This window comes from Equus asinus, chromosome 2 (assembly GCF_041296235.1).
Source record: "Equus asinus isolate D_3611 breed Donkey chromosome 2, EquAss-T2T_v2, whole genome shotgun sequence".
NCBI lineage: Eukaryota > Metazoa > Chordata > Mammalia > Perissodactyla > Equidae > Equus > Equus asinus.
In genome coordinates, this window is record NC_091791.1 from 89,451,376 (window position 1) to 89,463,275 (window position 11,900).

The 11,900-nt window shown below is 56.0% G+C and overlaps 1 long non-coding RNA gene across 1 annotated transcript in view; it reads left to right on the forward strand.

Annotated features, from left to right (window-relative positions):
- Positions 1–8,666, forward strand: part of LOC123281177 (uncharacterized) — a 36,841-nt gene extending 28,175 nt beyond the window's left edge. Inside the window, exon 3 of the long non-coding RNA XR_011496645.1 lies at positions 5,113–8,666. This is a non-coding gene — a long non-coding RNA (uncharacterized lncRNA). The remainder of the gene's footprint in view (positions 1–5,112) is intronic.
- Positions 8,667–11,900: the final 3,234 nt, after the last annotated feature.

The following is an 11,900-nucleotide window of genomic DNA, read 5'->3' on the forward strand; positions in this document are numbered from 1 at the left end:
AACACTATAAGGTCAAGCTCTGCACTGAAGGCTGACCAGACAGTGAGGAGCCTTGTACGGGGCCAGAGGCCCTTTCGGCCATGGGCTAAATGACCAGGGAGGATCATACAGTCACCATCCTGGCTCTTCTGAATGTACAGGGTATGTTGGTTCAGCCTTGAAGGCTGCCTGGAGCAAAGATACCCTCCCGGGGGACACCAGCTCCTGCAGCCTGCTGTCAACAGATCCGGGGCCACAGCAGATCACTGAGCACCTCAGGGGACCACCACCGAGGGCAGGTGCTGGGGATAACCTCAATTCTCCCAGAGGAAGACATGTGCTGTCCCAGCAGAGGTGGCATCCTACATTCTGGACACCTCATGGTGGCAAAAATGGACCATGTGGCCCCTGACCCAGACACTTACTGTCCACCACGCTTAAATACGTGTCCAGGGCAAACTACCGAGCCTCGTTGCACAGAGGTGGCATTCTTATCTAAGAGAAGATCACAGGAGAATGATGTCAGTGGACCCGTCCATCCACCCCGCTCTCCCCTCTCCCTGCCCCTGGCAAGCAGGGCCAACACTTGGGCAGACGCCAGCTCCTCTCTGCCTCCTTCTGTCCAACGACATCTCCGCGCTCCCACCCTGCACCAGGCGCGGGGCAGTGCTCTGGGGTGTAATGGGAACAGGCCGGCAGGGTCCCTGCTCTCTAGGGCCTCACATCTGAGGGACTGGAGAGGGACACACACAATGAAATAACTCACAGCGAGCAAATGAACGCCAGAGTGAAGAGTACTGTGACGCCCCTAGACAAGGGAAGGGGCAGAGAACGGAGGGGAAGGACAGCTGTTCAGGGACGGGGGACCTGTCTGCCTCTCAGAGACACAATTTCTATTTTAGAGAAACTGGAAATTTACACATGAAATGATGCGATGTCTGCGATTTGCTTCAAAACAATTGATGGTGCGGGTATCAACTAACCCACACTGGCCAAAGTTGACAACTACTGAAAGTAGGCAGAGGCTGCTAAAAGTTCATAAAACAACTTATGCTCCTTTTGTGTATTACTGAAAGTTTCCATTAAAAATAAGGGCTCTCTGAGGAGGTGATCCTGGAGCTGAAACCAGATGAGGGGAAAGCCAGGGAGACATCCAAGGAAGAGTGTTCTGGGCTGTGGGAGGGCATGTGCCAAGGCCCTGAGGGATGACTACCTGAGCTTGCTGAGGAGGAAAGGAGGGAGTGAGGACAGGTGGGCGGGCCTCGTGGGCCCTGGGAGGGGTTTGGGTTTTATTCTGAGCACAGTGAATCCATCCAGGGGCTGCCCAGACCTGGTTGTACTTTGGACACAGAGGCAAGAAGACTTGCTGGTGGACTGGATGTGGGGAAGAAAGCAAAGACGAATCCAGGATGACACGCAGGTTTTTGACCAGAGTGACCAGGTGGATGGTGGTACCACTGAGATGGGGGCACTGAGGAGGGAATGGGGGCTTCCTGTTTTCTGGGTTTTCTGTGGAGGTGGCACTCACCAGGCTCAACACACTTCCATAACTCAGAGCTGTGGAAGCTTCAGTCCTGAGCCCAAAGTCCTTTCTGAGCCAGGACTGACCACAGGTCAGGTCTCTTCCCTACAGACTCGTTCATTTCCTCGTGGGCCAGCTCCCTGGCTCCACCTCTAGATTCACTCTGACCTTCTGAACTGTGTTTCTCCTTCACTGGTGCTGAGAATGGACACTGATCGCCAAGGATGCTTAGGGGAAAGGATTTGTGTCTGAGGGGCACGATGCAAAACCACAAAGAAATTCAATGACTGTCCAGTAGGGTGTTCACAGGCCAGAGCAGGGGGAAGGAGGCGATGGCAGCAGCCGGCACACCGAGGGCCCCGCAAATCATGGCGGCTGGAGAGGAGTTTTCAAACCACTATTAGCTGATTAAACCCAAAACTTCAGTTGCCACTTTTAGAAAATGTCTCAAGTTATAAAAACATTGCATGATAAAAGCAGATTAATTAAGAGTGAAATATTGAAAACTCTTTAAACATTTTTCTTCTTCATGCTTCTGTCTATTTCCTAAAACGTGTTCCTGGATGTGTCATTCCGGGTAACATGTAATTGGAAACAACCCAATGACTCCTCCCCAGAGGAGCAGAGCTCCTGGCAACACACCGCCCTGGGGCCTCCCCCGCCAGCCTCTGACTGGGAGCAGAGCGGCCGTCAGCAGGGGGCCCAGGACTGTGGGACGGGCTCTCCCATGTGAGAGCCTGTCCCTGGCCCACCTCAGACAGAAACACTGTCCTCTCCAGGCTGGGAGAGCAGGATGGCCAGAGACCACAGAGGAAGCATCTGAACACACTTCCTGGGGACAGGGGGCGTCCAACCTTCCTGAGAACCGTCTTCTCACAGGGCAGAAGGCCAGACTGGGCACTCGGGTCACCTGTGGCTACTTTCAGCTCTTCCTGCACCAGCTCTTGGCCCCGGGCAAACCCTTGAATCATCCCTGCCTCTGGCTCCAGATCCAGACAAAGGGGTCACAATAGGTCTCTTTGGAGAATTAATGGGGATGGTGTGTGTAAGGCACTGAGCACAGTAACTGCCGCAGTCAGCGCCCGATAAACATTAGTCTCCATGCAAGGGAGTGACTCAGAGAAAGTACAGACCAAGGGAAACCTAATTCCCTCAGGCTGTCTGCACAACTCTGCAGGAGGGGATGTGGCCTTGACAGTGCCCTGCCCCATGCTAGGCACCCAAGGAAAGAAGGAGAGATGGCCTACAAGTGTGCAGGGGGAGAGGAGTTTCTCTGGGTTTCCCAGATGGTCCTGGACGAGTCACTGAACATGACATGCGATCGGACGAAGTGAAGGGATCCAGGGCGAACTGGGGATGGAGGAGGAGGCAGACAGTCCAACCGTTCCCCAGCGCTCCGATCCATGGGGAAGGTCACACCCACCTCAGCGCTGAGGGCACCACATCTGCCTGCCCCAGCTCTGTGCTTCCCCAAGCCACTCAGCCATCATGGGGGTCCACCTGGTGCCTGAGTATTTCCAAAACCAGGTTCCATATGTGACAGAGCTCAGTTAGTGTACCCACCATAGTGGCCCCACTTACTGCAGAGAAAGCAGAGGCTGAGAACGGAATGCTCACTGGGTGAGGGTCACACATGCAACGTGTGTGCTAGGCAGGATTCCAGGCCCCAGGCCGGCAGGTGGCACCCTCTCTTATTGCAAAGGGACACACCTTCCTGGGAGAGGTACCAGTGCACCTGGCACAGCCTCACCCCTGTGGCTGTCTCCACTTCCCACCAGCAGACCTCTGAGATTTAGGTCCTCGGCTCTATAGGGAACTGAGAGCTGAGGGAAGCAAGGGGGATGAAGCTGTGAGGGCAGACCCTGCACCCCACATCCAGCCCCGGCAGGGGGAAAGCCCTGCTCCAAGATACTCCTGGGGCACTGGGGGTTGAGACCTCCCAGCTTGCAGGTCAAGGGGAGGTGGCCAGGCTTCCCAGCCAGGTCCCTCCTCTGCTTGTCCACGCTGCCTCTGTCCCTACAGCATCCACAGCAAATGGTCAGCAAGGGACTTGAAGGCTCAGTGGGTGAGGGGAAGGCATGAGAAATCTGTCACATGGAGGCACTGAAGGGGCTACTTACAGAAGGGCTCAGAGTATCCCAACTTGTATCTGCAAATAACTTCATCCTTGTTAATGTCAGCTGAGCTTGACAAATGAAACGTCACTTCGTAGGATTCTGCAAAGGCAACATCAAATGTCTGTGTCAGTGCGGCTGCGTGCTGTCCTCCGTGAGCTTACAGTGATGGCTGGCCAGCCCCTAACGGAACTCCCAGGAGGCTCCTAGGAGGAAGCAGCTGTGCCTGAACCTGCATCTCTGTGCCCCATGGGCACAATCCCCACCTGCTGTTGCTGAGGGTTGGCTGAGGTGGCTGGGCTGGACTTGAGACTCGGGGGGCCCCTCATCATAGCCCCTGACCCATGGAGCCCATTAAACCCACCCAGCCTTGTCCCCTCCATAAGAGAAACCCAGCCATTGTTTCCAACCTTGAAATCCCACAGTCCACCCTAAGGGGACCTGCTCCCCACCAGGCCCTCCTTCACATAAATGAGAGAGGAGCCTGGACTACACTGGCTAAAGACAGCCGAGATTCCTGTATGAGGTGGGTACTCAGGTCTGGGTGGGACTTTGTGGACACTTGGGGGTCATTTCCTCCTCCCTTCTTTCTGTGTGCCTCTGGCAGCATGGAGATCCCAGCAGCAGGGCCAGGACTCAGAGGAGGCAGGCAAGGAGTCCAGGATCTGGCACAGGAGCATCCCCCATGGAAGGGGGAATCCTGGCTCAGCTGCAGTTCCAGAGGCTGGAGGTGACCGCTGTCCACTGCTTCCCCTGGCCCTTCATGGACCACACTCAGTACACCACAGGATACGTTCATATGCTTGGGTGCAGTTCTGGGCCCGGGCCCACTGCCAGGCTGCTGGGCCTCCCTGGTACTTCCCTGCCCGAGGCCCATACCAGGGGATACAGAGAGGGCAGCGAGGGCGCCTGGGCCTGAGGAGTGGGCCAGGATGACATGCAGGTCTTCCTGCTGCAAGCCCAAGGTCAGCAGCCTCCACTGCTGCCTCCTGGCCCAGGCCTGGCTGGTTCCACTCCCAGATGCTGATGTGCCCAAGGTCAGGTAACAGAGGGCCATTCCTCAGGAAAGCCACACAACCTCGGACCTGGCAGTCCCAGTGCCTCCCGCATCAGGGGATCCTGCAGCACCCACCCATCAAGCAAAGTGGGCGAGTCTCAGCCTTGAGCACAACAGATTCTCGGGCTGTGGGCCCAAGCTGGCCTGTCACGTGTTTTGTCAGGCTTCCAGTGTTTTAAACAAGTGGAGCCCACGTGTAAATCGCAGGCTGCCCCTCTCCTGCATGCCCTTCCCTCCTACCCTGTGGCCCCTGCTGCCCTCAGGCCTCGCTCAGTGGCTACTCCTCCTCTGCAGCAGAGCCCCCTCTGTCCCTGGGGCCTGCAGCTCCCACAGAGGGTCTCATTAGGCTGGCAAGTCTCCATAAGCGGAAGGAGGGGCGTGCTTTCAGATGTCTGAGCAGAAGAGACTTGGAGCTAAAGGGTTTTGCTCTGTCCACACAGCTGCTCCTTCTGCTTCCCAGCAGCCCTCACGCCGACTCCTCCATCAATAACAAGCACAGCAAGTTAATGCAGCCACAGGAGGGACTAAAAGTGGCGTGCAGGGAGTGGTATGGCCCACGTCCAGCCCCACTGCCCACCAGCTCTCAGGGGGCAGAAGGACGGGCTGCCCCGGAAGGGAGACCAATGCTTCTGGAAAGGAGAGCTTTGCCTCCGGAAGAAAAGTGACACCCCAGGCTCCTGGGGCTCCAGACAGAGGAGCTGGGAAGGCGGGCAGCCCCTGAGAAGGCTGGGTGGCAGCTGAGCAACGAGGAGGGGCAAGGACTGCCATGAGACCCAGAAGGCCACACAGATGGACGGGCCCTGGCCTGGGAAGCGAAGGTTCTGGGGACACCAGGTGCTGCTTGGCACAGAGTCTGAGAGAAATGCGACATCCCTGAGCAACTTCTAGCCTGTGTCCCCTAATGCAGCAATTCTACTTCTGGTATTGATCCCAGGGAATCTGACCCAGGCCCGCAGGGAGGGAACTGTGGGGATGTTCACGGCAGCGTGGCTTGTAGTATCAGCTTATTAGGAACAATCAGAATATCGACCAAGGGAGACTAAGAAATAACCTTGGTCCATCTGTGGGACAGAATGCTGTGCACAGAGTTGGAAAGTATTATGTACCGTATGATCCCTTTAATGTAGAAATATCCCTGCGAGGGACACAGAGATAGGTATGCACATATTTGCGATCCACTGTTTATGGCGGTTATCTCCGGGAGACAGGAGGATGGGACAAGGGGCACCTTCATCACAGCGGAGGCACAGCAGCCACTAGGCTGGTGGGAGAAAGTCCCTGCACTGCACAATGGGGCCTGCCTTGGCCCTGCAGGGTCCTCCTGCATCACACAGCCTGTCCCGCCCACTCCACCCAGAGGGCCTCCCAGCCACGGTGCGGCTCCTGGATGCTGGACCTCAGAGGTAAGCCCTCCTCCGCACTGGGCCCTACTACGTGCCGCCACTGACGAGCCCCATCTGTTGGGCTTCTTTGCAGAGACTCACTTGGGCCAATCACACGCACAAGAAAGAATGACCTGGTGCCCTCCAGTCTACCTCCCGGGGCTGAGGAGCCCCGTCCAACCCCAGCAAACACACAGCAGGGAGGACTCTCCAAACCACTGTGCCTGCTGCTCCAGGCAGACAGAGCGTTCACGCCGCGTGAGCCCGCTGAGGGGACGGTTCAGAGCCCCAAACTAGTCCACGGAAGGAGATCAGAAGAGCAGCTCCTCCAGCAGGTGGGGGCAGGGAAAGCCAGGGAAGGGACCCGATGGGACCTTCTGGGGGCAGTCGTAATGGTCACTGTCTTCATGGCTACACTGGTGTGTGTGTTTGTCAGAACTCATCAAATGATGCACTGCCGATGTCTGCATTTGGGAGAGACATGTTAGCAAATACTGTTCCCTTAAAGACACGCAGAGTGAGGGGTGTGGGGGTGATATAGGCTGATGACTGTAATATACTTCGAAATGCAGCCCAAAGTGCGATGGATTGATGAAGAGAAAGAGAGAGAAGTGATAAAGACGACATGGTCAGACAATTGCAAAATCCAGGTAGTGCATATAGGGGTTGCTCATTGTAAATCATTTTCACTTTGCTGTAAATCCCACAATAAAAGGATGGAAGAAAACCAAAACTAAATGAGGAGAAGAAATCTGTGGACGCAGCCAAGCAGCAGGCATGTACGTACTGGAGGACAGGTGACCACTGAGGGGGACAGACCGAGGGCTCTGGGAAGCCAGAGGGGCCAGTCGACCAGGAAAGGGCTTGTGGGTGGCGTGCCCTGAGTGTAAGCTGTCAAAGGATGGGTGGCCTGGACCCTGCAAGGCCGAGGAAGGGCTGGCAGGAAGCCCAGCCCCTCCCTCCCATGGCACCTTGGAGCAGGTGGGGCCCAGAGCCAGGCTGGACCTCAGAGGGCGCCGCTGTCCAGCTAACAAGCCTCCAACCACCAGCCGGCCTGGGGTTAGGGAAGTGGCCTTCTCAGCACCCTCGGGCCCTGGGCAGAGGACGGAATGGAGCGCAGACCCAGGGGCAGGGAGGCCAGCAGAGGCCTCAGCCTCACCCTGAGTGAGCCTTAGAGCCTGAAGAGGCCGCGTGCCTAGTGGTCCCTCCCGCCTGCTTCCTCAGGCCCCCTGGCCCTCTGACGGATTCAGGATGACAGACTGATGAAATGGCTCCTTCTATTCCATTTGGGGTCAAGGGCCCTGCCTTGTGCTTTCCCTCCAAGGGACTGTCACGCTGTGTGGTAGCTTCTGACAAGACAGCAACTGATTAAAAGGGCAGAGCAGGGACGCTGGCCATGCTGGCAGAGGGTGTGCAGTGGGCACCTGTCACCTCAGCTGGGCTGCCACGGGGGAGGAATGACGACTCGCATCCTCACCTGCGGTTTGACCTGCTCCTCAGATGCTACAGCCTGTGTGTGTGTGTCCGGGGACAGAAGCAGAGAAATGAAGCTGTCAGGCCAGCTGCACAGCTGGGCGCTTTAAACCAGGAGAAGCAGGAGAAGACCCTACGTGTGTGTGGAGGGGTCTCTAACCCACTTCCACACTGCGCAGTGCAGGTCACAGCTTCAGAACGTGGGAGGAGTCACACAGCTGCCACCAACAGCTGGCTCAACTGGAGACTCTCATCCTGGCTGTCCTTGAGCCACCTCCCTCCCCAACCTGGGCTCAGCAGAGGGGTGGGGGGCAGAGCCAGTAATCAAGGAGGGAAATCCTAGTCCCGGCTACTGTTGGGTAGGGCCTCCCAGCTTCCAGGTCCTGTGCCCGTCACTGTCGACTCCACTGGTCTCACCCCTCACAACAGATCTGCCAGGGCGCATCGTTCTTTCTACCTCTTGGAGACAGAGGGGGACTTCGAGATGCTCGGCAATCGGCCCATGGGCAGCAGAACTGAGATACACCCACAGCTCTGTCTGACCCACGGCCTGTGGCACCACCGCCTGAAGGGCACAGAGGCTGGCCCTGGCTGCCTGGGACTGGATCCGGCTGGATCCGGCTGGGTGCTGGTGCCAGGGGAAGAAGTGTGCCCATCCACCCACCTCAGCTGGACCAAAGCCTGAGACGGGGACGCACACGCCCGCACACAGCGAGGACACGACAGAGAGAGGCTCCTCTCACCAAGCACCTGCACAGGATGCCGGGCGCACACTGGGGCAGGGAGCCCTCTGGGGGGGCAGGGAGCCCTCTGAGGAGACAGGGCGTCCTTGTCAGGTTCAGACCCAGGGGGAGGCGTTCCCCATGTGACCCCTGGTGTGATGTTAGCTGTGCCATCTGTGCGGACGCCTTTGTCAGGCTCCACTCCCGGTGGATGCTGGATGTTGGCCTGTGTCCAGCTCTTTTTCTCATCCATTGAGACAAGCAGGTTGTTTCTTCCCCATTTTGCTGATGGGATAAGTGTTATTATGTTATGTGTTGTTGGATTCCATTTGAAGTGTTTTGTTGAGAGCTTTTAACATTTTTTCCTATTTTTTCATTAAACTTTTGGTTTGGAGATTTAAAAAGAAGCTTACACTTATGGGGGTAATCATTTTCTAATAAATGTATGTCAAGTCATGATGTGGTATACCTTAAACTTACACAGTGCTGTATGTTAATTATATCTTAGTAAAACTGGAAAATAAAGTAACTACATAAAAAAACCCACATCAGAAGCCCTGGCATACACACTCCAAGCAAACACACTCACTTATCTACCCAATGCACATTTCTGTACAAGCACCGTGAATACACACATACCACACACAGTCTACTCGACCATGCATATAGCACACACTCACATGACATACGCATATGCACAACAGACTCACACACATCATGTACTAACGCTGACACACCCACATTCACATACACACATTCGCGCGCACACCCAGAAATACTCTTCTGTCTAGAACAGTGACCAAGCTCTTACCTCCTACACAGACATAGTAAGAGCCCCCGGGAATAACTTCTGCACAGGAATTTACCACGAGCTGGAACAGGGAGAGGGGTGGCAGGATCAGGAGACTGAACGGCAGGCTTGGTGAGAAGCCACCCCATGCCTCTGCTCACATTTAGCCCACACTCACCCAGCCAATAATGTCTCTCAGGGACTTGAATCCTTTTCGCGCCTCATAGATTTGATTCTTTGATCCTGCAACATTACTCAGCTACACGAGAGAGGAGGTGGGTCAGGTCCACAGCCAGAGCTGGAGGACACAGCATGTCCCAAACCCAGGAGACAGGCCCTTGCCTCACGCCATGTCACACTCCAAGCCCAGACCCTGGCATCTACCTTCAGCCCACCCGAACGCAGTGGAAAGCTCTTCCGCCCTTGCTTGTCATGTGTAGGTTTTACACAACACTTGTTCATTTCTACCCTGGGAAAGCCAACTTGATAGGTTTCCCCAAACTAGGCTCATGGTGGCCCCTGGTTACCTGACTGGCATTACCTGGGACGCCTCATAGTCTTTCACACCCACACCATAAATCAAAGTCCCCATTTTCTGAGCCTTCTTAGCCTAAGAGAAAGAAGACTTTTAGTACAAAGTACCAAAATATTTGGAGCAAAATGCTAGCAAAGATGCACAGACTCACTTCGTTCTTAGCATCCTGAACCGTCTTCTGCTGCAGTGGTCCAGCAGTCAGAGCAATAATCAGGCTAGCAGCTTTCTGGTCTGCAGTACAAGAAGGGAGTGGCCTGGTCAGGAAAGGCACCCAGCATGACCCACCGCAGGCTGCCAGGGCCACACCACTGCCCCCCACACCTCCTTCTCCTGGGGAAAGGCCACACAGACCCCAGCACCCACCGTGCACAGTGCCTGGGGGGCTTTGCATCCCACTCCGGAGGGAGAAGCAGCTCAGCCCAGGACCCACTTTCCAGATGAGGAGATGGAGCCGGCTCAGGGCCCTTCCTACTGAACTCCCACCACTCCCAGATGGCACAACCTTTGCCCTAACAGGTGACTCCAGCTGTTTCACTGGACAAGTGTCACCCTTTCAGGTGCGTAAAGTGAGGAACAGGCAGACCAGACTGCGCCAGGCCCTGCAGGCTCTGTGGAAGGCTGGGCTTCTGATCTGGGCAGCGCCTGCCCACACTCTTGCTGGCACCTGTCTCCCCAGTGGTTCCAACTGCGGGTCAGAGGCACTTAAGCAGCTCAAAGCCTTTCCCACCAGCCCCACGCATCTCTCCTGACAAGAGCTATAACCCTACAGTCTAGACAAAGACGGTTCTGGCCCAGCACAGCCTTTTCCACTGTTGGAGACACAGTCCCAGGATGACAGTCAATCAAGGGAAGGAGCAGAAGGGAAAAGGAATCACAGCCAGAAATGGGATGGAGACAAAAGCGAGGTCGGCAAGGAGGAGAGCAAGGTCTTTTCTCCGAAAACTGAAGCCTGTCTGCTCTAGGGCCCCGGGCTGTTCCCTTCCTTCTCGTGCAGCCCAGGGGTAGGGCAAGAGCGCATGTTTACTAAGAACCAAGAATGTGCACACATGATCCGTGGATTCTGAGAAACATCACTGAGGTGGCTTTTAGCCTCACTGCACGGAGGGGAAACCTACAGCTCAGAGAGGGAAAGCAACTTGCCCCAAGAGTCAGCGCTAGGAAGTGGCCGAGGTGGGTGTGCCAGGCCTCACTGAGGCCCAGGCCTGGCTCCGTAAGGGACGGACCTGCCCAAGAGGAGTCAGCAGGCAGCTTACCTTTGGAGTGCACTTGTTGGATCTGCTCATTGGCCTGCAACAACATGAAGGAGGGTTAAGGAGCAGTGAGCTGAGCCAACAGCACTCTAAGAACTTGACAAGCAGAGCAAATTCCCAGAGCGCCAGCGGGCTGTACCTTTTTAAACCCCTCTTGCAGGTTTCTGTCTCCTGAGGGCACCACATTCTTAAGTCGGTCAAGACCATCATGTATCTCATTTCTGAAGAAAATCAGAAAGGGGATTGAGGTGGAATGGGGGGCTGACGGTTGAAAACCAGCCCCACGCTGTCCTGGCACCATTCCACCCTGTGCTGAGCAGGCTAGACAGCAGAGGACTCAGTCAAGTGGCCCTGTCATGGCCCATCCACCCTGTGTCTTTGACACTGACAGGGCTTCATGTCCCCCATCTGGAGACATGAGGTGGGCACTGGATGTCTGGTCCCATGGGTACAGCTGGCTTTCCATGGGCTCCCACCATCTCAGGTATGCAGACCTCAGGGGACCTCACCAAGGGCCCTGCCTTGACCATCCATGTGGGAGTGGGAGCATCTAGGATGTGCCCTGTGACTCTGGCACATACAATGTGACTGGCAGGACTGCAAAGCACCCAAGGGCCCCTCAGGAGGGCACGCAGTCCTCCAACAGGTAAGGCTGAGTTTGGAGAAGGTCATCCAGCTGATGCCTCCTGCTCCCATCATCCCTGTCACAGACCCGAGGATGACTCGGTGCACCCAAGCCTCTCCCCCTTCTGTAGTTGGTGCTAAAGGAAGTAACAGAGCTGCTTAATCGGAGCATTTGGCTCCTGGACCTCATGTGTCCTGAAGGAAAGGACCAAAGCTGGGGCAGTGGCCCTGAGGGCTGTCCAAGCAGGCGGAAGGGCCATGGTCCCCAGGCTGCCATGGGGAGGTGGCCAGTCAGCCACTGTTAATGCAGAAGCACAGGCTGGGACTGCGACACAGCAGGGGGTGGTCTTGGGTCCAGGTTTATCCGATGTGACAGGGCTGAGTGGGCACAGCAAGGCTCAGGAGACCGTGGCCCTGAAGGCTGGCCTCTTGCTGAAGGCAGAAGAGATGCT